Source organism: Chiloscyllium plagiosum, unplaced genomic scaffold, assembly GCF_037043375.1.
Source record: "Chiloscyllium plagiosum isolate Xiang-an unplaced genomic scaffold, Cpla_swu_hap1 HiC_scaffold_22, whole genome shotgun sequence".
NCBI classification, from domain to species: domain Eukaryota; kingdom Metazoa; phylum Chordata; class Chondrichthyes; order Orectolobiformes; family Hemiscylliidae; genus Chiloscyllium; species Chiloscyllium plagiosum.
This window is the reverse complement of record NW_028270160.1, coordinates 21,143,020-21,165,940: the sequence shown is the minus strand read 5'-3', so window position 1 is coordinate 21,165,940 and position 22,921 is coordinate 21,143,020. Positions and strand designations below refer to the sequence as shown.

Genomic DNA, 22,921 nt, shown 5'->3' with positions numbered 1-22,921 from the left:
TTAAGATATGATTACAAATATCCTATCATTTTTGAGCCTATTGAGCAAATGGAAATGTCTCAATAAGTAACAAGTTTTGAAAAAATATGACTTAGCAACAAAATTATTCAGTAAATTGTATCTATGTACTGTGATAGAAACTTAAAGTTAAATGCTAAGTTAGCTGGAATGTTTTATTGCTGCAGAATTACAACAGGTACTCAGATTAGGTTTCTACTGCTTGAAAAAATTATTAATGGTAGCATTTTTTTTTAATCCCATTAGGATTTTTATCAGGGCATTTTCATCAGCAGTTATCAGTAATTGATTTTGTAATGTGCATTCGTGCCAGCAGAAAGCTGGCATAATAACTATAATTGTTTTTTTTTCTAAAATTGCTGTTATCGACCAACTTCTTTGCCAAAGTATCCCATTATTAATTAGAAAGTACAAACCTAAATGCAAGTGCCAAGATCAATTTGGGTATCCATTGTAGTTTACTTGCAGTAGTAAACTGTATCCACTGCAGCTGTAGTATGAAGGTGCACCATTAAAGTTGATAAAATACTGTGTACTCTAACTGATTGTCATACTTAATTAGTTTCCACAAGTTTAAAAGGCACAATGTTACAACTACATTTTAAGATGATCTTTAAAATATGATTCTATTTTATTTCAATGATTATCAGTCTGCAATTATTTGGGAGAAATTTGTCAGTATCTGTCATCACATTTTTATTGAACAGAGCTAAACTCTTACCTCCCTCCACAACATCATACGTAATTCCAGTCATTTTATGTATGGTAGGTGCTTAGAGCAAAAATATATATTTGAGTCGAAAAATATTTAATTCTCATAACATATTGACACAAATAGGTATCATAGCTAGTGACCTCAGCTTTCAGACTTTTTAAATCAGTGATGTACTATTGAGGGCAGACAGGACAAGAATCTCTCAACTCCCATCAATAAGACTTCAAGAAGAGCACTGCAAGAAAGAAGTAACTTTAAAATATTTGCTTTAGTTTATTGAAAGATTAGGTACATTTTTTAATAATCAAACCTCCAATCATTTTTGTAGCTTTAACTAAATGCTGAGATGCCATAACACAAAATTTCAAGATGGAAACAAATTTTGCAAAAAAAAAGTCAATCACAGTATAGTTCCGTTAAATAAAACAAAAATTGTTGATGGTCCTCAATTACTGATGAGCATTGTCATAATATCAAGTCTGCTAAATGTTGTGCACATTTCTCAACGTGTATACTATAGTACTTTAAGTATTCTGGTTTATGTCCCCTCGAAGCTTGTAAAACATTTGTATAAGATAGTTTCTAGATCGATGAATTGGCACAATGTGTGTATTGTATGAATGTATTAGTCCAATACCTGAGAACGTGTGCCTAAACAATTTTTAATTTGAAATTGAATTTTCTTCTTGAAGACAGCTGCTTCGACAAGTATTGTTGCCTCAGTATGATTGATTTACTTATTTTTATGATTCCCAGACTATTTCATCCAACCATTTCTATCCAGCTGCAACAAAAATATTCTGCCTACACTTTTTTTTATTATTCTTATGAATTGCAAGCATTATTTGTTTATTCAGTTAGTATCTTTAAAATTTTGAAACTTCATGTTCTTTGCTTCATTGAGACAATGTCCAAAGGAAAAACTGAAACTACATCAAAAGAGAGCACGCTTTTATTACAGACCCAGCATTTTGAGATACACTAAATGCCTCCTTGCACTATACGTTGCTCTGCTTGGTTGGTTGTGATTAATTCAAAACAAGTGTTTCAAGCTTATCGAGTGTTTAGCTAAATTCAAACAGCCTACTAATGCAGCTTAGTTAAACTGAGCCTTACGTGAAGAAATTGTAAACACTATTAATTTCCAATTCTGTAGGTATACAAGATCATTTATTTCATTATTTACATTATAGAGGTATTATCAATTGCTATATCTCAGACACCCCATGATAAATCTTTCCTTAGCTGTAAACAATTAGATTATAAACCTGGTTGTCTATAAAACATGTGTTCACCACACGATTTTACAAACTCTCAGTAAGGTTTCTCCAGATCAGTGGACCTGATCTTTAAAAGGGCAATGTCCTGATGAAAACTACTCTTAGAGTTGGGAAGGGAATTGAGGCTAAAAGTGATAGTTTTATTGTAATTGTATTATTTGCCAGTCATGTAATATGTCCATTGTTTGGAAGGAAAATCTAGGTACATTTGTTAAACACTTTTTTTGACATTGAGCTAACAATTAGATATCCAATACTTGGATAACCTGTTTATACCCAAAATAACCTATTAAGCTATCAGCTGTGGATCAGTTTGTAGCACTCATACCCCAGAGTCACAAGGTTCCAATTTATTCCAGGTATTGAGGATGAAAATCAAGATTGACTTTGCAGTGGAGTGTGAAGAAAATACCACATTTTTGAAGGTGCAAATTCTCAGAAAAGCTGTTGAGCTGGAGCAAAAGAATATCTAAGATCCTACAGCATTATTTGAAGAGCATTGAGTTAACTTTGGTGCCATGTCTAATATATACTCCACTATCAACATTACAAAAGTTCGTTATTACATTGTTGTTTGTTTGGACTTGCTGTGTGAAAATTTTAACTTGTGTTTCCTACTTGCACTTCAGAAGTACTCATTTTATGTAAAACACTTTGAGCCAACAGATGGTTGTGAAAAACTTTACATAAATGCAAGTCTTTGTTTTTAAGCATCCTCTGTGGGCAACTGATTTCTAAATAGAAGATTGATGACAACATATTTTCTACTGATATAGGAATAAAATTATGATATATTTTTGACTACCACCCTTTTCACTCATAGCCTGAGTTTTATAAATTATTGCCAATAATTCCTATGAGCTAGCAGAAATAAAATTAACTTTATACATATAATGTCATTAGTGTCATCACTAATATAATTACTCCCATAATGACAAAAGAGATGTTATCTCAAAATTCCATTACCTACTTGAAATTTAATTTCATAAATTAATTGTTATGAGTTGAATCCAGTCGATTGTCAATGGAACCATGGAAGTACTCCTGTGAAATTGTGACTAATTTGAGTCAATATTTTTGCATTTTCTTTATGTTAGGGAAACTTTTTTTCCCCAAAAGAATGAAGTGTTGCAGACACTTACATGACAGATCTAGGTAACTAGTATTTTGTACAGTAATAATTGCAGCTCTGTTTATCCCGCAACATTGTAGTTTCTTTGAATAAAACTCCTTCAGGACTCAGATATGGTTAGTTGATGGAAATTATAATACTTCCTTCATGGTATTGAAACGTTACCATAATTCTGTTTGCAAGATTTGTGTAGCGTTGAGATCTTAGACACAAATCGGAACAGCCAGCATTGCTGCCATGAGGCACTCTTTAAGCAGATAATTTTTCATTTTTGTTAAATAATGGTATTTTCTTAACACAGGCTGGTGCTTTGTATCCTCCCGTTTAAATACGTTTTATTTCGACCGCCTCTCAATCTACACCAAAAAACCCCGATGATAAACCTTCATTCTGAGAGAGAAAACGTTTTATTTCCTTCTGCAATGATGGAATCTTATGGTACAGCATGTTGTTGCAGTTGGTTGGACTCAATATGTTTTTCTGAGTTAACACCTAAACTTCGTGTTTGTTTCACGTCATCTAACATACAAACACACACACAGACATTCACCACTGTTAAAGGCCAGTCACAATCCCAATTCAGACACACTTTTAAAGAAGTTAACGTCCATCAGGCAGTAAAGATGTTGCTAGTGTGAATGCCATCGACTTATCCCTCTCCAAGAAAATGCGTTAATATCGTGGATGTGGTGTTGCACACTTGGTAGTTATTTTTTTAAAAAGAGAGGCAGATCCTTCGTTTGTCAGTGGATTTGGGTGGTTACGTGACTACTTCGGCTCAATTAATTTTTATCCACGGTCCCGGGTTTAATCTTTCAGCTTTGAAGCCAGTTTCTTGACCAACTGCCGCCAAAGTGAGACAGAATCCTGTTAATTAATAAGCTTCAGGTTATATGTGGAGTAGTTACATTGGAGCGCAGAATGTATATATAACCTTGTACCTGTGATTCCTCCAGATTGTATTTCATTGCTTTCAGAATAGATACTATTTTTATAACAATCAAAGAAACCGAAAAGCAAACAATAACATGAATCTGAAGAAGATGTCTCTCAATCATTAACGCAAATAATTAGAAGCTTGGAGTTGATCAAACCAAGAAAATATCTGAGTCCTGCCGCAAAGGCAAACGCTTGCCAAGAATGTTTAATCGCCTGTTTATGCTTTCCGTGATATTTTGATGGTCAGTTTTGTGTACACAACAGAACACATTCATCCTCTTTTTCAAAGGAACAATTTGCATAACCAAGATAGCTTAGAAACTTGAAAAGCTTTTAAAAATTGAAACCCCAATTGTCTGATCTGTCGTTTAACGTTAATGAGCAAATGGAAAGGTGCAATTCAATTCTCTAATAGAATACCGCACCATTGTCAATGAGTAATCTTCCCCGGACACTGTTATGTTCCACCAATTATTTACTTTAACCGTGTTTCATAAGGACTCTTTCAGTTAAAATTAGTTAATCATAATTTCCTGAGACACGCGGTAAGCAATGTGAAACTTATTGGAAACTAGTTTACGAACAAGGCCATCATAAATCTCGTTAAACAATAAAAGTAACAACCTCGTGATATATCTGATGTTTGGCAGATTACGTTAGAAAAAAAACTCACCACAAAATACAGGTTTTTTCTCAAGAGTGTAGACAAAATTCCTATCAATGTGTTCGCTTTCAAAAATACAGCCAACTGTCTTCCACTGGTGATAAAGGTGATTTAGTATTTCATAACTGAAACCTTTTATGACCGCTAATCTGATCTCTTGACGCAGAGCCTTATGTTCCTGCTGTCTTTGCAGCTTCGACTTTTTGACTGCTCGTTCCCAACATATTTGTGTTTAAAGTGAAAGAAAGAATCAAGAATGATAGTGGATTCACCTCCCCTCCCCCCCCCCCCCACTCCCCCCCCCCAGACATGAACTATGACAATGTATTGCTACTGAGAGTAAATGAAACTATACTGAAAATTGTAAGAAGGTGAATTGCTCTCGCACAGATCACTATCACTGATAGGGTTGGAATTGTCCAATGCAGTGTTCTGAAATATAAACAAATCCTGATAGCCTGCGGGCGATGGGCAGATTTTATTTCGGGTTGTAACTGACTGATGAATTACTCGTAACCCAGATGCCTTTTGGCCATCTCAGACACCGTAAGCCTTCACGGGAGATCGGTGGACAAGCGGGTGACGTCATGGCCTGTTTCCGACTGTATGGGAGTGAGATGGGAGTCTCGGAACATTTCCTCTGAGAGGACCTCGGGGACCCAAATACACTCAAAACGAAGTCAACTCTGTGATTGTTGAACTCTATACTGTGAGAGACAGCATCGGGCATCCTAAGGAAGAGAACTGGAACTATTGTCCCTGAGCAAACTGTGCTGTCAGGGAAAAGGGCAAACACGGAAGTATCCTGGAAGCCGAGTTTGGGATATGGATATTTACCCGGAACCTTGAGGAACGGAGTAGCCCAATCACAGCCGGTCAAACACTGGACAAAGTGGGCACATTTCCTTGGAGAAACTTTAAAACAGAGACAAGGATTTCGATGTTGAGCAATTTCAGATCTTCTCTCACAAAAAAACTCAAACTTTTCTGTAATCTTTACGGTACATTTAAAGTGGAGACTGGTTACGTTTATGATTCTAATAACCACCCCCCCCCCCCCCCCCAGTAAATGAACGAAGGGACGCTGACTACTGATTAGAAACAGTTTCTAACGTGCAGATATTTGATCAAAAACACATGTTAGCCATACAACAGAGACAGAAAAATCAAAACCTCTTCTGTCTGTCTTTAAGCAAGACATCGTCACTCGGGAGAATGTTATTTCTGCTTCACGTAGTCCCTGTTCATCGCCGGTCTCGTAAATCCCTCGTTAAACGTGCACGATTGGGCGAGACGGAGAGTATAGTCAATTCCTCCCATGAAAACCTCCGCTAACCTTTCCCTGGATCGGGTGTCGATCTATTCGATCCGTTGGTTTACTTTGACCGGAGTAAAGGCCAAAACGTCTCTCTTAAATTTCCAAAGATAAAACAAAACACGATGAAAATGTACACATTTTGCAGCCACCTTCCCCCACCCCACCAAAGCATTGAAACCTTGCGGCGAGAGAACGGTGAACTAACTGGATCAGTGGAGAAATGAGCGAGTTTTTCAGCGTCTTGCCTACATTCTCAGGGTGAGCTGCTCTCGGCAACTTGTGTTTCTGTGGGTTGAAGAACTCTCACCGGCTGGAACGGTTCTATCCCAACCCTATGCTCCTGTAGTGCTTGTTAACTCAGCTGTACTTGGGATATGTACTAACTTTGCGCAAAACACCCGAATTTACACCACAATCAATTGTTTAACATTTCCTTAATCGAGCAAGTGGAACAGAAAAAGTATCTATAATACTGAACAAAGTCTCTCATGCCTGAAGAATAACCATAGAATCCCTACTGTGTGGAAACAGGCCCTTCGGCCCAACGAGTCCACACCAACCCTCTGAAGGATAACCACCCAGACCCTATTGGTCCACATTTACCCCTGACCAATGCACCTAATCTACATATTCCTGGCAATATAGCATGGCCAATTTACCTAACCTGCGCATCTTTGAATTGTGGGTGGAAACCGGAGGAATCCCACCCAGACATGGGGAGAATGTGCAAACTCCACACAGACAGTCGCCCGAGGCTGGAATCGAACCCGGATTCCCTGGCGCTGTGAGGCAGCATAGCTAACCACTGAGCCATCGTCCCACCCAAAGAAAGAGTTATATATCCATTGTACCTGTCATATAGAGTTACATATGTCTTGTACCATCGAATAGACAAACAAATTCTTACCCTTGCAAATAATTTCAGAAAGATTGCTAAAGCAAAGTGTTTCTTTCCTGGGTGACTAAGATTTAGTTTCCAAGAAATCTGTCTTTTTATTTGCAGTTTGTTGAACTTGAAACACAAAAAAATCTTACACGCACATAATTTTAGAAAGATTGCTAAAAAGTTTTATTTTTTTCTGGGTGACTAAGATTTCGTTTAGAAGAAATCGGGCAATTTATTTGTAGTTCCTTGAACTTTACAATTGCGATGCGTACGTTTGTGAAGTCGCCAGGAGTCAAAGTTAGTTGGTGAGTTGGTACGGACCCATTACCAGCGAGCTGCTGGACCTCAGGAATGGAGTGAGCCTGGGAACGGAAGCATTTCAAGCGGACTGCATGCGAGTTATTCTGTTAAGACCAGGGAGGACTGGTTGCAGCCGGGACGGCGGCAAGCAGTGACGATGTTGCACAGAGCTATGCACCCGCCCTGCTTTGTAACTTCGGTGCAGAGCCTCTACAGCAAGGAGCAATGGTTTTCGCAGCGCACTGAGTTCGCAGCGCATTCAGCCAGAAGTACAAGGAACACGGGAGAGAAGATGACTGTCCTACAAAACCAAGGGAGCAGCTGAAATTTGCACCGCCGCGAGTTGTAGTCGGAACTTGACGTGAAAATATCTCAAATCCTCCAACGCCCTGACGCTGTACCCTTTATTTGGCCTCAAAGCCGTTTACTACTGGCTTAAAATGAGCTCGGACAATAGTTGATAAGACAATAAAGCGAGCGTGAAGATTCGAAGAGAAAGTTAAATGATGACCATACAATGCACCTATCAAGTTCTGTTCTTGCCCAAAAGCACGATTTGAGAATTTCTCCCATCTTGCTCAATGGTTTGTTCATCCACTTTCCACGTGGGATACAACTGTGTGTGATGCGTTTGAAGGCAGGGTATTCCCCAGACTAAATAATTTATCAAAGTGTTTCCAAGTTGTCACGAATCTGAATTAGAAGAGATTTGGGTATCTGTGTGTGGTTTGTTTTGTTGCAGTTTGTTGAGTTTAAGAAGGAGACATGGTCCCTGCAATGTAGAAATCGCACGGCAAATAAAAATCCCGAGTGTTGGTTTTAAATAAAAGTTTTGGGTCGTTAATATTTCATACTCTGGGTTACGTTGAGGATAACATTGCCAATGCCAGACGCTGAATAGTTTAATACAAAGATTTATTTTAATGGCAACATTACTTTGTTTTTACTGTTCAACAAATTCTTCCAGATTTCTGCGTCATTTTTCAAAACAAAAATTGTCTGTTGCGAGTTCTCTCAGGTTAAATAGGGATTCAGATTGACCAGTGCTGTCATTGCTTTGGTGGTGAACTCGTACATGCTGTTAAAGAATCACAAGCAGTGTCCGCTTTAAGTTGGCGAGGAATACACTTTCACACTCTCACTGGCACTCAGAGCACCGCACATTCACTTGCTGGGACGTATCTATCTGCTCCTTCTCAAACATCCTCACACGTTCACTCAGTGCACTCACATCTCAAGCCCACGCTAAGCAGAACTCGTGTGGCGTAAATTGGGAGGTTAAAATCAGAACCGCTTCTGTTTAAGGGTGTTGTGCATTGCTCCTGAATCCGGATTCAGATTAGATTAGATTCCCTACAGTGTGGAAACAGGCCCTTCGGCCCAACCACTCCACACCAACCCTCAAAAGAGTAACTCACCCTGTCCCATTTCCCTTCGACTAATGCACCTAACACTATGGCAATTTAGCATGGCCGGCACATCTTTGTGTGCTGTGGGAGGAAACAGGAGCACCCGGAGGAAATCCACGCAGACACGGGGAGAATGTGCAAACTCCACACAGAAGCCCGAGGCTAGAATCGAACCCAGGTCCCTGGTGCTGTGAGGTAGCAGTGCTAACCACTGAGCCATCATTAGGACAGTGAATAGTGTGAGTGTCAATCACTGTTACAGCTGTACTGTGAATGTTCTACCCTCATTCCTTTAAATCCCAGGTGCATTCAGACAAGTTCCCTCTGACTGGCTGATATAGTTTACAACCCATCTCCCTACATGCATGCTGCAGTTCAGACATACACACAGACTCGTCAACATTTACCTCGATATGATGTTTCACATACAAAGTCATTCACAGCATTATTTTCACAATCTTAGATACATACAATGGCACACTTTCCTCCCTTTTATACTGGAATATAAGGGGTGCATTTCTCAATCAGAAGCACTACAATTGTTCCGATTGAAGTCTTACTTACCAGTGGAAGGATACGGTTTGGTGAGAGGTTTCCAATATATAGTACCATTGTCTGTGTATTGAAATGAGAGATCACAAAAACCCTTCCGGAATTCTAGCCAAACAGCAATTACATGCCTGATAACGTGGAACGTCCAGTTGGATTATCGATCGATGAGATATGCCTAGCGCCAGCCATAAAGTTGTTGCAAACATTTCCCGAAAGCCTTATTATAGTGTCTCTACTTTAGAAAAAGACAGCATAAAACTGAGCGCCTTGGAGTGCCAGGTATCTAGGAGTTTTCGGAAGTCACTTTCCAGTGCTTCTCTATTCCAGGCCTGGGAAGGAAATTGGTGGAGATGGGTTGGGAATCGGCAGCAGGGTCTCGGATAACTGCGGCGTGCAGCGAGACCATTCGCTGCCTTCTGTTGAGCCCACACACTCCCAGTCAAACGCCCCGGGGACTACACCACATCTAAACACCAAGCATTGCGTAAGGATGCTCTGGAAAAAAAACTGACCTTTCACAGAGAACGAACACGCTGAGGGTCGGTTTGTCAACGTTAAAGATGGTACATATCGTCACATTGTCCTACATTTGCGAGGAAAGAGATATTTGATGTGAGTATATAGGATACTCCCGTTTGAAATGGCAGAGTTACTGCAGATTGAATGTTAAATGAAGCACAGAAGGGTCAGAGGAAACACAATTAACAGGAAGTACAGCCATGGTGTAGAAGGAACACAGCTCTTGTTGCGCTGCCTCTCCAAACACGGCAAGGAGGACTTAGCACACATGGTAATGATTACAATACATGTAAAAAGTGGAGAGGGTTATATGCGAGTGACACAAAACAGATTGTGTAAAGTAAAACCTGATTAATTGTAGGCAAAGAAATGAAAATATTAAGCAGATTACACACATGGTTCAGCTCTGAAGGAACGAGATAAATGCAGTCAAGGATTTAATATAAACAATTTGAACCAGTGGTGAGTAGATTGTAGTGCAGTCCGCTTCCCTCGCGGTTTAGTAACTTGCAGATCGTTCCGGCTCGATGTCGTCCTCCTTACTACCACCACTCTGCAGTGAAGTTTGTACAAAAGCGACACTGTACAAGACAGATAACAAAGGTCGGTCAGTGTCAATGATGTTTATTGACCTCACATAGCAAAGACTGATACACACACATCAGCAGGTACAATTCGATTCCTGCGATAATCCGATGGAAACTGGCACTTTAATGAAAGACCTCAGTGCAATACATCAGAACACAACCACCACAGATTAAAAAAAACATAGACATGTCTTTATTCATTCTGCACACACCAGAACCGGCCGCATTGACATCCTGAAAGTTGCCGAGGGGGTCGGAGTGGGATCAGGAAGGAATTTGATGCCAGTGAAGTTGTTGGCGTATGATAGAGATAACATACCAGGCTCTGCGCAAAGTAGAATGAAATGGGCATAGAATTATTCTCTGAGGGTTGAAGAGTATATTTTCTGGCATGGCATTGTGACGATTTCCCATATATTTCTGCAGCTTTCAGCCACGTGAGCTGGATATGGCGAACCAAATCTACATTGGATTGCGGCAAAAGAAAAGCCATAAAGTGTCACTGTAGTTATTGTTCCGCTTGACAATATAAAATACAAAGCAGACTGTGTATTAACAGGAAATATCAAGGTTACATAAACACTGTCTTTAGCGACAGACTAAGCAGTCTGCCTCACTTTCTACTTGGAGGAGAAAATGAGGGCTGCAGATGCTGGAGATCAGAGCTGAAAATGTGTTGCTGGAAAAGCGCAGCAGATCAGGCAGCATCCAGGGAACAGGAGAATCGACGTTTCGGGCATAAGCCCTTCTTCAGGAATCACTTTCTACTTGACCAGGCGACAGCCCCGTGCCAATTTGTAAAGTTGCACATTGCTGTTGGGTGATGATTAGTGGCGGGGAAAGTCCCAGCATTCAGCTCCTGCATCCCCAGGATACCGCATTCTAATAAGTTAGTTATCCAATTATGTTAGATATAAACCCGACTCTTATCAGTTTAGTTACAACGACTATTTACTTTCGGAACCACCTACCTGTCATTTTGCCGATAGTAAAAATTAATGAATTATCTTGTAAGTTGACAGGCCAGAAATTGGTGGAGGTCTGGCTGAACTATAACATTGTCCAAGGGCTGGAAGGAAACCGGTCGGAGGACGGAGTTCAATTTCGCCCGGGATAACAAGTCACTTATACTTCCAAAGTCCGGCGCCTTTCGGCGGCAAGGTGTTGCTGTCGCTCACAGTCCCTTCAGCTCACACACTATGACCGAAAAAATGACGATTATCGAGGAGCTAAATGGTATGCAATACTGTACTGCAGTCTGTACATTATTAAAACCATAAAAGAATTAATTTCAACAACTCTTAACAAATGCTGTAACTATCTAGACATCTATTTTATTGTTAATGTGAAATATTCAGCTTCCCCCTGTTATTGCTGGAACCGCCTGAGCTAACTATGTAATCATTTCAAGTTGTTGTATAGATTTCAATGTTAATCTGTTGGCATAAGTATTAGTTTAAAACAGAAAATTGCTTTAAAATTCATGACCATGCATGTATCATTTTACAGAATATCTTATTTAACTACAATCCAAGTCGTCCCCGTTTATGTTTCTCGGCAAGATACATGCGTCAGCATGAGCAGAGCAGAAATGGGACTCACTAATTAACGATGAACGAAGATATTTTTCATCTAAAACGCAGACTGCAGGAATTTTCTTAGAATTCTGAAAAATGTAGATGGTAATGTCGATTGGTTAAATCAGACTACAACGCTACACGGAAGGATCCACGTACATACAACAGCAGAGTCACACAGAGATCCTCCTTTGTATATAAACATAAATCTGAGGGAAGCCGAAAACCTCACAAATAAAATCACTAATGTCAGAAATTTACGAAGACAACTGCATATATACTTTTTCACACAGTTACAAAAGGGCATCCTCAAGGACCTTACACACTTGGTCACAAACGTTAGACAGACTCACGAAAAAAGATCGCTCACACTGACCTATTGTCCTATAACGTTCACGGACGGTTGACAACTAAATGCACGCATTTAATTCACACTCAAGTCAGTCACTGCAAACACGGACAGTGTTCTGCAGATCTGACACAAAGCGAATGATTAGTTGCTTCATCGGAAATAACATGTATCTTTTCCCAACACACTTTGCCCTCAGTACATTTTATGAACTTTCTCGCGCATTTGCTATTTATTATTTGTATCTTCCAAATGTGCAGTGTTTCTATGCATATTTCCGAGGTCTTGCAGTTCGATTAAATTGATTGAAAGCTTAACGGCGGCCTTCCCATCTAATCACTACTATCCTACATGAGTAGAAATGCGGCCATACTATGTTCAAATCAGCATGCCACCAACAGTACATCAGTGTGACATAGTCTTGAAGATGCAGCATGTGTAACTGAGGCCTCTAAAAGTTACAAATTGATAAAAATCTCATTCAATAAGTATAACTCCAGGAACTACATACAACCAGCAACAAACCGAGCCAGTAGAAATGTTTCTTCCTGTCTGTGAACATGTGCAACTTTAAGACCTCGTCGACCTTGTCTTAAGGTTAAACTTAAAATATCAAAGTTTCCATAGTAAGGACAAAGAGAGCTGACGGAAAGGAATTGTACAAAAGGTGAGACAAATTAATCAATGTCTTAAATTATGCAAAAATTGTTACATTTTCAATTATTCCGAATACTTCGGCAGGGACTCCTACATTAGGTTAAAGCCGGCTAATGCGTTTATACAACTTGAATATTTTCACCAGTAAAGGTTGAACGATATTTGCAGCTTCTATTTAAATAAAATACCCCTTCACAGAAATATTGTGAAGCAGGATCTGAAATCGAGCCATGGACCAAAATCTTGGTTCATGAGGCAGATTTTAAGGAACCTCTTCAAGGAAGAAGATGAATTAGCGGGTCATAGAACAACGTGAAGGGGTACTGTGTTCAGCTCACTTTGTTGAACTATTCTGAGAGATGGTCAAATAGCAGGCCATGAGCATAACACCTTAAATAAGATGTCCAGGTGTCAACACACCCATACTTTTAATTTCTACTGATAACAAAATTATTGTTTCTTCTGCTTATGGCTGAACAGTCTAGCAACATGTTAACGGTTGCTGTAACCATTCTGTCATTCTATAAAAGATTGAAATAAGGTTCTTGTAACAATCTGGGTTTCATTCTTAACTGGGCTCTAAGTTGGCTTATCAATCAGTTCAAGGGTAATTGGGGATGGGCAGTAACCCATGATGGGCAATTACCCATGATGCTTTATTCTCATATGTCCTGAAAGAATAAAGCATCATGGGTAGGGGCAACTGGGCTGTTTTGGCCACTCCATTAGGGCAAAGTCTTTGCAATGTGCTAATACAGGGAAAGGATCACCAAGTTTTTTGTACGATGGAAAACTTTGCGGATATAATTAGCTCTTCAAATAATAGACACATCGAATAAGTCTAAAGACTATTTACCCAAATTCTATGGGAAAATGTAGCAATAGAAACGTTCCACCAAAGATACACAAAGCAACATGTTTAGGTTTTATTTTCCCCTATTCTGCTCATTCTGTCAGTGGGAAGGATGGGTCGGGTGGGAGTGGTGGTAGGACTGGAATTTTACTTTGAGACGGCTCATACACTTCTCATTCTGTCAGCGTTTCTATGTAATTCACATCAACACCTAAACACAGTGCTTTTAGAAGGCAATTGTGTCATTGTAAGTTAGGATGTCATAAATCTCTGGAAAATGGTATGTGAACCCTAGGGCATCTCAACAGGTTACTTTCAGTGCGCCCAAAATGATTTGTAGAAATCTTTTTCCAGACGTATAGTGGGTGTACTGACAATCTAAAGAAACATTGATACTTATACCGGATGAATCGTATACGTACTAAATACCCTACAGCTGCAAGAACAGTATGTAATCTGCTGGAAGTAGGAATTTTAGTTCTGCAAAAGAAAAACTGGACTGATAGCATTGCCGAAGCTAAACTAAAAGAATAAGGAGCTAGCTCTACATTCTTAGATCAGGTAGCAATGTTCAAACTTTATTAATTAGCTGCATAGCGCTGGAGAATGTGTTGAGGGTGTGGAACGCAACTACACGAATGCAAAATAACTTTGCAAATTACATTTTAAAGCTGGGAGATCTAGGTTTAGACCAGTTGAAATGTGATCACAACAAGGCTGAACTAGTATTGATATGAATGAGTGCATGCAGGTTTGGCGTTTCAATTAAATTACCCCCTCTCTCAGAATGTCAGTTCCATCAAGAAATGACACCAAGAGGAATGTGCAATGTAAGGCCACCTAATTGGAAATCCGGAGTAATTATTAATCTACTCAAAAAGCGCTAGATTTTATTTTTTTTTAAATCGAGGCAATTACTTTCTAAAGAAGAGAATCACACGTCTCCTGTAGAACTCTGAATCTTCCATTACTTGTTGCACCATTGAGCTCAAATTACAGGTATTATCCAGGAGGGTGCAAGAAGTGAAAATGTTTGGCCTTGCCTGCAAATCGAAACCAAAGCTGAGACGGTGTTAAATATTTACGTTTAAAATGATGCTAAACAATGCCAGCTTTTCAGGCTTAACATGTTGCAAAACGACTGTTCAAGAAATAAACTGTTACCTTTAGCTTAACTCAACCTACCGTTCGATCTTCTGAAACTAAAAAGACCCTCTCTCAATATCTCGACCAACCAAGTCCTAAATTGTTGCCAGTAATTGTTGCCAAATAAACAGTTCACCTTAAAAATATTATCATACAGGCCGACTTCAACAAGAGCATGCATCCGCTACCTGATCATATGAGTTCCTTGTTGCATGAGGAAGGCATTGCAATGCGGTACTGCAAATAGGTACGACAGTGAGCTCACTCCAACGCCTCTGCATTGCCTTGGTGAAACCATAATCTCTCGGCTTTCCGCACATTTCTGTTTGAGATAGGGGCAAAATTACGATTTTTAAAAACAATTTCGCGCTTCTGTTAAGGAAATGAATCGTAATCACAGGCCCATGCCCATATACACACACTCTTAACAAAATCTGATACAAAAGTTTACATGAAAAAGTACAGGACCCCTGGATCTGGAAATAAATCAAAGGTCCAGCGTCGAATTTGGTCTAGCACAGAAATTATTTGGGAAAGACATTGTCCCACTAAAAAAATGCAATTGAATAAATTTTCCGAACGAGGCTTAAACTGAGATACGCCGCAGAAATACGATGTGTTGAAATGATCAAGGAAGTTTATAATAATGGGATCAACTCCAAATATCCAGACATGAACACCCTTAATCGTTTACAGAGCTGAATGAGTTTATCGCGTTTTAAATAATTTTAGACGCCGATGAGCTTGCTACTGACTTCTAACGCTATTTCGAACTAAAGTGAATGTACACTTTATCCCACAACATGCATGCAGAATATCATTTGATATATGAAGCACCTATGTTTCTGCAAGATTTCAACATCACATTGTAAAGGGGAGATTCCTCCAATATGTGCGATTAACCATGTGTCATGTTTGATTCAATCGCAGCCTTACGGTATGTTTTATACTGCACTGTTAGTTGTTGAAAAGACCGATTAGGTGACATCTATATCGTTTTTGGAGCACTGAGAGGGCAGTAGGAATGGTGGGAATACAAACTTCTCGGGCTGGGTATAAGAAGGCGATTTTAAACATGAGGTTGCCTTATCCACTCCTCCCACCCCTAGTCAGGGGCAGACAGCGGGGTGGGGGAAAGCTTCATTCGCAGAAATGAAGCTTCTGTGAAACTGGCTCAAAACTTTAACACCGAACCCCTGATCGCGACTCTTCAACTTATGTGCCGGGCTTTTTGTTTACAAGGTGATGAAATGAACGCGACCTGAAACTTGTCCTTGCATGTTTTGTTCAATATTTGGGATTTAAAACTACCTGCCCCCTTTCTGCCGACCCTACAGGTGGGTTCACACATACTTTGACTAATATTGGGACAGATCTTGTTGTCAATCCCAGCACATCCATGCACGCGCACACACAGACACCCCCCGCTTTTGCAAAGTGCCGTCACATTTGGCGTCCACATGCACTGTAATCTGTGGACTTTTGATGCTATTCCCGTCGCCTGCACTTCCTTTGGAACTAATGGAAACGTTTGGAGCTAACGGGTCGCCTGCTACTGAACTTCCGCAAGTAGGCATTCACAGATCAGAACGCTCAGTGAAAAGATTTCGTCTGAACTTTTCGCGATCATGCAAATGAATATTGCTGCCTGGTAAACATTAATTTAGAACATTACCGTACTTATGTCTCTGTTATGGAAATGATTAGACGCTTGCATCTCTTAATGGAATAAGTTGGTTTTAGCTTGTAATTTAAAAGTTTTATTTAGCACGTCAGGGATACGTTGTAATCAAAAGCATAAACTGGCAAACGCTGTTGTTGCACTCAGCACCTGCAAAACACTGAATTCTCAATCTAGGTGTTTTAAGAAAGTGGATTATTTTTAACGAATCGGACATTTAAAAGACTGTTTTCTTTAAGTTGTACTACAACGTACTAATTAGATTGGTTCATAAATTATTCTGAATTCATGTAATATACAAGTCTAGACCATTTAATGAACGCAGGGTTTGATTACATACTCGTGATAAATCTTACTTTTTGTTTAAAAGAAAAAAAAATCAGATCCAAGTTCAAATTGAATTCGTTGCTTCAACACGAGGTCCTGGCTTGTAACAACCTGTGTACAATGACTTTGGACAGATTAACAAGCAATTAATTACATAAAGATCGGGTTGACGGAGCTGAAGCCTGTAAGAATTCTCGATGTGTATAACTCCCCAAAAATAACCACGACTCACAACACTTTGGATTTGGGTCATATTTGAGCTCAGATCAAACCTACAATACGAATAAAGGAAAATTCCTCCACCCCTCAACTCCACCCTCACCACCACAGCATCCCGCCAAAAAAAGTCCACAACGTGATTGACAAAATGATTAAAATAACAAAGAAAAAACTTTGTTCTATCTTGGTGACCATGCATTTACCTGAGCAGAAACGACAGCGGGATAAATGTTGAACTTAATAAATAACAGTATGTTGAATGTACGCACACATGATCATTTATCTTGGTGCATCAATACTTGTGCTTAAAGATGTATTCGTCATTTGTGAATCTCTGATACGCTAACTATTGAATGCACAAGACTAATAATTTCTAACGTGGCCTTATAGAATAAACCACTGAGTGGCGCTACACGCAAATGTATTAAATAATGAAGCCCAGCAATACAGTACAGAAGAAACCGTCGTCGTTATTTTAACCATGCACTGAAAAATGCATCTCTTTTCTACAATAGATCTGCTGCTTAAAATGTGATAAAATTTGCAGTTATCAGGCCTTTAAAATAAAGTCCGGCTTGAAAATGTGGTTTCTTCACCAAAAATCATTAACAAAGATCTTCTCTTATCACGTGGATTTACATCAGTGGCAGCAGGGAATGCGATACACTTATATTCCTGAAAAAAATGGATACAATCAATGGCTACATTTTCAATTGTCTATCAAGCTTAACGAAGGATTGTAACACTGAAGTGTTTTGACTCTAATGCCAACAATAGAAAGTATAACTTGGGTTGCTAGGATTTTGCGAAAAAAAATACTCATTATAACACTTCTTTGGAAAAATTATTTGCCAGGGTTTCATCCCTTTCGAAAAACTGTTTTCTTGCGTTCTTTTCCTAGGGACATAAGGGGGCTCTTTTAATTCACGTACTCTTTTCATATTCCATGGATAAATTTATTATACAGAAGATAATGTAGTCAGATAGACACTGAAACTGCTAAATATCCTCATTCTTACGTTTGTGTCATCGTGTTGCCCACTTCGTTTCCATATTATCAGCATTAGAATAACTTGAGCTTAAGCGCTTAATTTACCCTTTCTCTGTTTTAACTTCTGTTTTCAACATAATTTTCAAATTAGAGTAAAAAGATCCATTATGTTATACGTTTTTCTGTTTTAGAAAGTAAGCCGTGAGGCCATGCTAATAATTTTTAAAAGTTCTGAATAAATCTTCAGTTGTGTAGTGGTTAGAAAGGCGAGTTCATCTCTTTATGCAATGGCTTGACTGGAAATCAATGAAAAGTGTCATCGATGTGTATTCCACAGAAGAGAAAAAATAATCTATCGGTAAGACCAAACATGAGATAGGACACTTAAAATTGTGTTCAACTAATAGAGAGTTAAAACTGTACATTTTGCTAAAATATGTTTTCTTTTGTATTTTAAAAGACATTTAGTTGATTCCTGTATTTATACATTCTTTGGCAAATTGATTGATAATCTGATGTTTGGGGATATATCTACATGCATAAAGAGAAAGAGTTCACCGTATCATCTATTGTCGTACATTAGTATACAAATGGTCTAATTGGCGTAACTATGCTCCCAGTCGACCTTGCACAGTTTAGTTGTGAGCGATTCATCCCGCTTCATCTGATATTTTGAAGTGTCTGCCCGATTTAACATTGGATGCGAATTGAGCTTCTCACAAATAAGGTCCCCTCTATCTTATCAGTAAAGTCCCACTTTTATTCAAGAGCACGTCACAAACTCATAAAGTATGACACGTGTTGCATTTTGAAAAGGATTAGAGTTTGGTTTCATGAATTAAACATTCATTGATTGCAGAATAACGAGCCTGAGCGTTTCCTACTGCACACTAAAATCCATTTGTCATTATTTAGTGCTCATATACCTCATTAAGTGGTACGTTTAGGCATCTAATTGTACCCCGATAGCCACTAATTTGCTCTTTATTACAATAAACCTTGTATGTGACTTTTATTTTCCTATTGCCCGGCACGGCGAGGCCTCACTGTAAAACACAGGCAAACTTTCGAAGATACAGTTTGAATTGGAGCAAGGAAAATATTTCCCTTTAATAACAAAACTCGTTTGTCCCTTGGTGGGAAAAAGATTGATTCGCTTAACGATTACCTTCTCAGTAATTTCAAGATGATGGCAATTTGAAAGAATTAAGAACATAAAATATTATCGGCGCCTTCAAATGAATTTGTACCGGTGATTTATGAGAACAACAATCAAACTCTTGACTGAGGTCACGATGAACACTTTATTAGCTCACTTCTTTGACTATAATTTTAAAATAATGTCATTAATATCTCTGCAAAACTATTGAGGTTGCACAATCACTTTGGAATCTTTATAAACCTACTGCGTAAAAAAAATAAGATGCTTAGCAAAGGTTCTATTCCTGAATTGACTCGAGGTCACGGTCACTTTTCATTAGACAATGGGCAAAGAAGCTGACCTGAAAGATAGGAGCATGCAATAGATAATTACGCAGTTGATACTGTATTTTCCAAATATTCGGGTTAGTGGTCTTTAACTCCAACGTAAACGTAACGTTAAATCCAATATTCGGCGAAGAAGGTGTTGGTCAGGTGGGGATGGGAGGGTAGGACTTACAGGACAGTCAATAATCAAAGTTGTTCGGGCCATTCTATGTACTCGTTTCTTTTGTTCTTAATCCCTCGTTGCGCGTTTGTGTGATTTCACCTGATTCTCCACAACATTTTTTAAAGTACCCTTCATGGAGCAATTAAAAAAAGAATATACTATCGATGCAATCTTAAACATATTCACATGCAATTTGAATGTAGAAAATATTTTGATTTATTAAACACGCAAACAAGTACAGTTAAGTACTGACAATGTCAACATGCTTTTCCATTAATGCCTCCCATCTTTGAATACACCATCCTCTTCCGCTAAATAAATTCTACTTGTTGAAATGGTTGTCAATGTGTTGGTTAAGGATTAAAAATCCACTTCAATTCTGCCAAAAGGTTTATAGTTAACCTTGAACTAAAAACACAGACATAACATTGAACCGTGAGGAACCACAGCACGTCCGGTGCGTAAATGTGTGTTTTTTTTCTTAATTGTGCGCTAAAATTTGATTTTTATTTGCCTGAATCATTATCAGTTTCATAACGTAGGGTCATTTTGATGATCTTTTTTTTGAACTAATAGTATGTCGGCATGTCCAGTATTTCCGGGACACCAAACTACTAATTAAAGTGCTTGCCTATTTCAACCTTTATGGAAAATACAAAATTTAATTTCATAGAAAGTTACAATAAAACTGGGAAGCTTTGGAAGTGTAATTATCTAATAAACCTGTGTTGTAAAAGTTTAAAAATAATTATAACTGCATTTATTCCTATATCTGCCAAAATCTAACAGCTTGAATCAATGGGAACTTGCATGTACCGTACAGAACGCAACGTGCACATCTTCCAAATCTGCTGCTGATTTTTATTGATAGCATTGCTATTTGGTAATAACCATTTAAATAACATTTTTCTCTGATTTGTAAATGCAAAGCATGCTTGTAAAACGCGATAGCGAGCGAGCAGTGTTTCCTTGTGCATTTGAATCATTTTCAGCTTGGACTCCTGATTCTGATATTTTTATAAAGTGTAACACTGATTGGGTGATAGACGGCAGAATGCTCACATAACTATCTTACACAACACGCCGAACATAACCTGTCATTTGTTTCTGAATATGTACCTAACCCGATTTGCGTTATATTCAGAACATATTATACGATGTAGTAGTCAGAAAAGAAATTACGACCCATGATATTGATGCTGAATTTTAATTCGAATCATGACCGAAATCATGAAAACACATGAATAATTAAAAGTGATTCATTGTGACCTACATTAGGGGAAGAAATAAAATATAATTTCCCCTAGCGCTCAAGCCTCACAAAGCTATAAAGTTGAAGTTGTTTATTTGAGAACTGCCGCTTCGCTGTGGGATTAGTATGAAACTGAATGGGTTCATAATACCCTAGAACTTCAAACCAAGCTCCATCATGGGTCTAGAACATTCTTTGATGTCGACCCGGTCACTCTTACCAAACATAAAGTAATAACTAGAGTTCTGACCCTTAAAATAAGAGAAATATTTTTCTGACTGAGATGAAATTGAAAGATAAGATTAACCGAGTCTCTGTCTCAAATAATATTCAATCATTTAACAATGTCTTCCATTGTGCCAATATTAAAAGGGTCATTCATTGAAATTGCGGGCATCGCGCGCGCAGATAAAGCCTTCAATATTTGTCAGGAGTTAGCTGTTGTGGTGATTTTGCTATATGCCCAACATAGAGGAGAACAATTTTTATTTTTCTGTGAAGTCTATGTTGCCAGTTCTTTAATAACACCGGGCAAATAAAAAGGAGCTTTGCACTCTCCCAAGATGGAAACATCATCACGTTAAAACATCTGAGCTTCCAAAGACTCACGCGGCTTTGCCGTTATTGAATTTATTCTGATATCAGTAACAAAACGGAATAATGTTCTTGACGTCATTGTTATTTTGATAATAATAAAAGAGCGCGATATTTAAAACGACAAGAGGTTTAATTGCCACAGCTTGAGGAACAGCTCGAGCTGTTGTGTTATGGCAATAATTAAAAATGAACGACAATGGATTACAGTAAAAGGCGCAGTCGAACACCTCCGCCCCCACCTTCAAACTGCTGTCTGCCACAGTTCAAAAACATACAGAGAAACGGGACAGCGCAGCCATGCTAAGCCGTTTACATTTATACCTCAATGAAACATGTACGTGTGGGCAACACTTACAATCCCAAAATTTAAATGACACCTTTTAGAGAAACAACTGGGGTTAACCGATTGGTGGGAAGGCTTTGTAGAGCTGGAGGGGCTACCTGCACCTAGAACATACAGCCTCCTCAAATATAATGGGAAGGATAGAGTAAACTGACTGATTAACAAGGCGCTTCAATATTTAATCTCCTGACCTTAATGAATGCGGGAAATACCTGTTTACGGGACTCTCAGGAGTGGAATGCAATTAACTGCGGAAGAATGAGACATGCTGGGCTCTTAATTCTTTGTGTTGACTTAATACTGCCCGAATTATTAACATGCAGCAAAGAGAAAGGAGCATTAACGCACTCAGGAATCATGCAGATTGCGCAGAGTCGATATAATTATCTAATTGTATAATTCCCCTACCTGACCAATAGAAATGTAGAGGATTCAGTCCGAACAAGGTCCCTGGACACGAGGCGGTAACCAAAACAAGGAGCCATCCCGAAACTCCGGGAGACTGCGCTCTCTTCATCTGAAGGAGATTTAGTATTTTGTTGTTTTAAGAATCATTTGTAAAGCCACCTTCTAATCCCGTTTTACTGTTCTATATTGTGCGCTGCAGTGGAAATTTAAGGAAGCGTTACAACGTGAGCCGGAGGAAATTCAGTGCACACTCTGAAAGCCGCGCCTACAGCAGCTTCCACTCCACAAATGTTTGTCGTTCCTGTATTTTAAGAAAAGGTATTTACTTATCGGATGCTTTGTCACATTGCGTTCGGGCTTTTGTATGTGTGTGTTGCAAGTACCGAATAGCCGAGCAGTTTTTTTTCCGCTCTGCTAGATGGGTTGTTGAGCCATGACTGGTTGCCGAGGGTTTTGTTTTTATTTCGGGGGGGGGGGGGGTGGAGGGGTGGGGGATGGTGGCTGAACGGTCGGGGTTTGGGCTGGTGCTTTGATCCATTCCGTATGGATGT

At 38.9% G+C, this 22,921-nt stretch overlaps 1 long non-coding RNA gene across 8 annotated transcripts; it reads right to left on the bottom strand.

Annotated features, from left to right (window-relative positions):
• Positions 1-995: 995 nt before the first annotated feature.
• Positions 996-22,802, bottom strand: LOC148145952 (uncharacterized). 8 transcript variants are annotated; one of them, XR_015760915.1, is made up of 10 exons: positions 22,697-22,802; positions 22,371-22,479; positions 17,332-17,803; positions 15,090-15,223; positions 11,922-11,985; positions 11,291-11,516; positions 10,639-10,781; positions 10,128-10,313; positions 9,726-9,796; positions 5,099-6,158 (listed from the first exon to the last, which is right to left on the bottom strand). It is a non-coding gene; the product is annotated as an uncharacterized LOC148145952 (long non-coding RNA). The 8 variants fall into 8 exon arrangements; XR_015760912.1 differs by lacking the exon at positions 17,332-17,803; XR_015760909.1 differs by lacking the exons at positions 15,090-15,223; positions 17,332-17,803; positions 22,371-22,479; positions 22,697-22,802 and adding exons at positions 996-4,012; positions 4,758-4,955 and having other exon boundaries at positions 5,922-6,158; positions 11,922-15,029.
• Between the last annotated feature and the right edge of the window lie 119 nt (positions 22,803-22,921).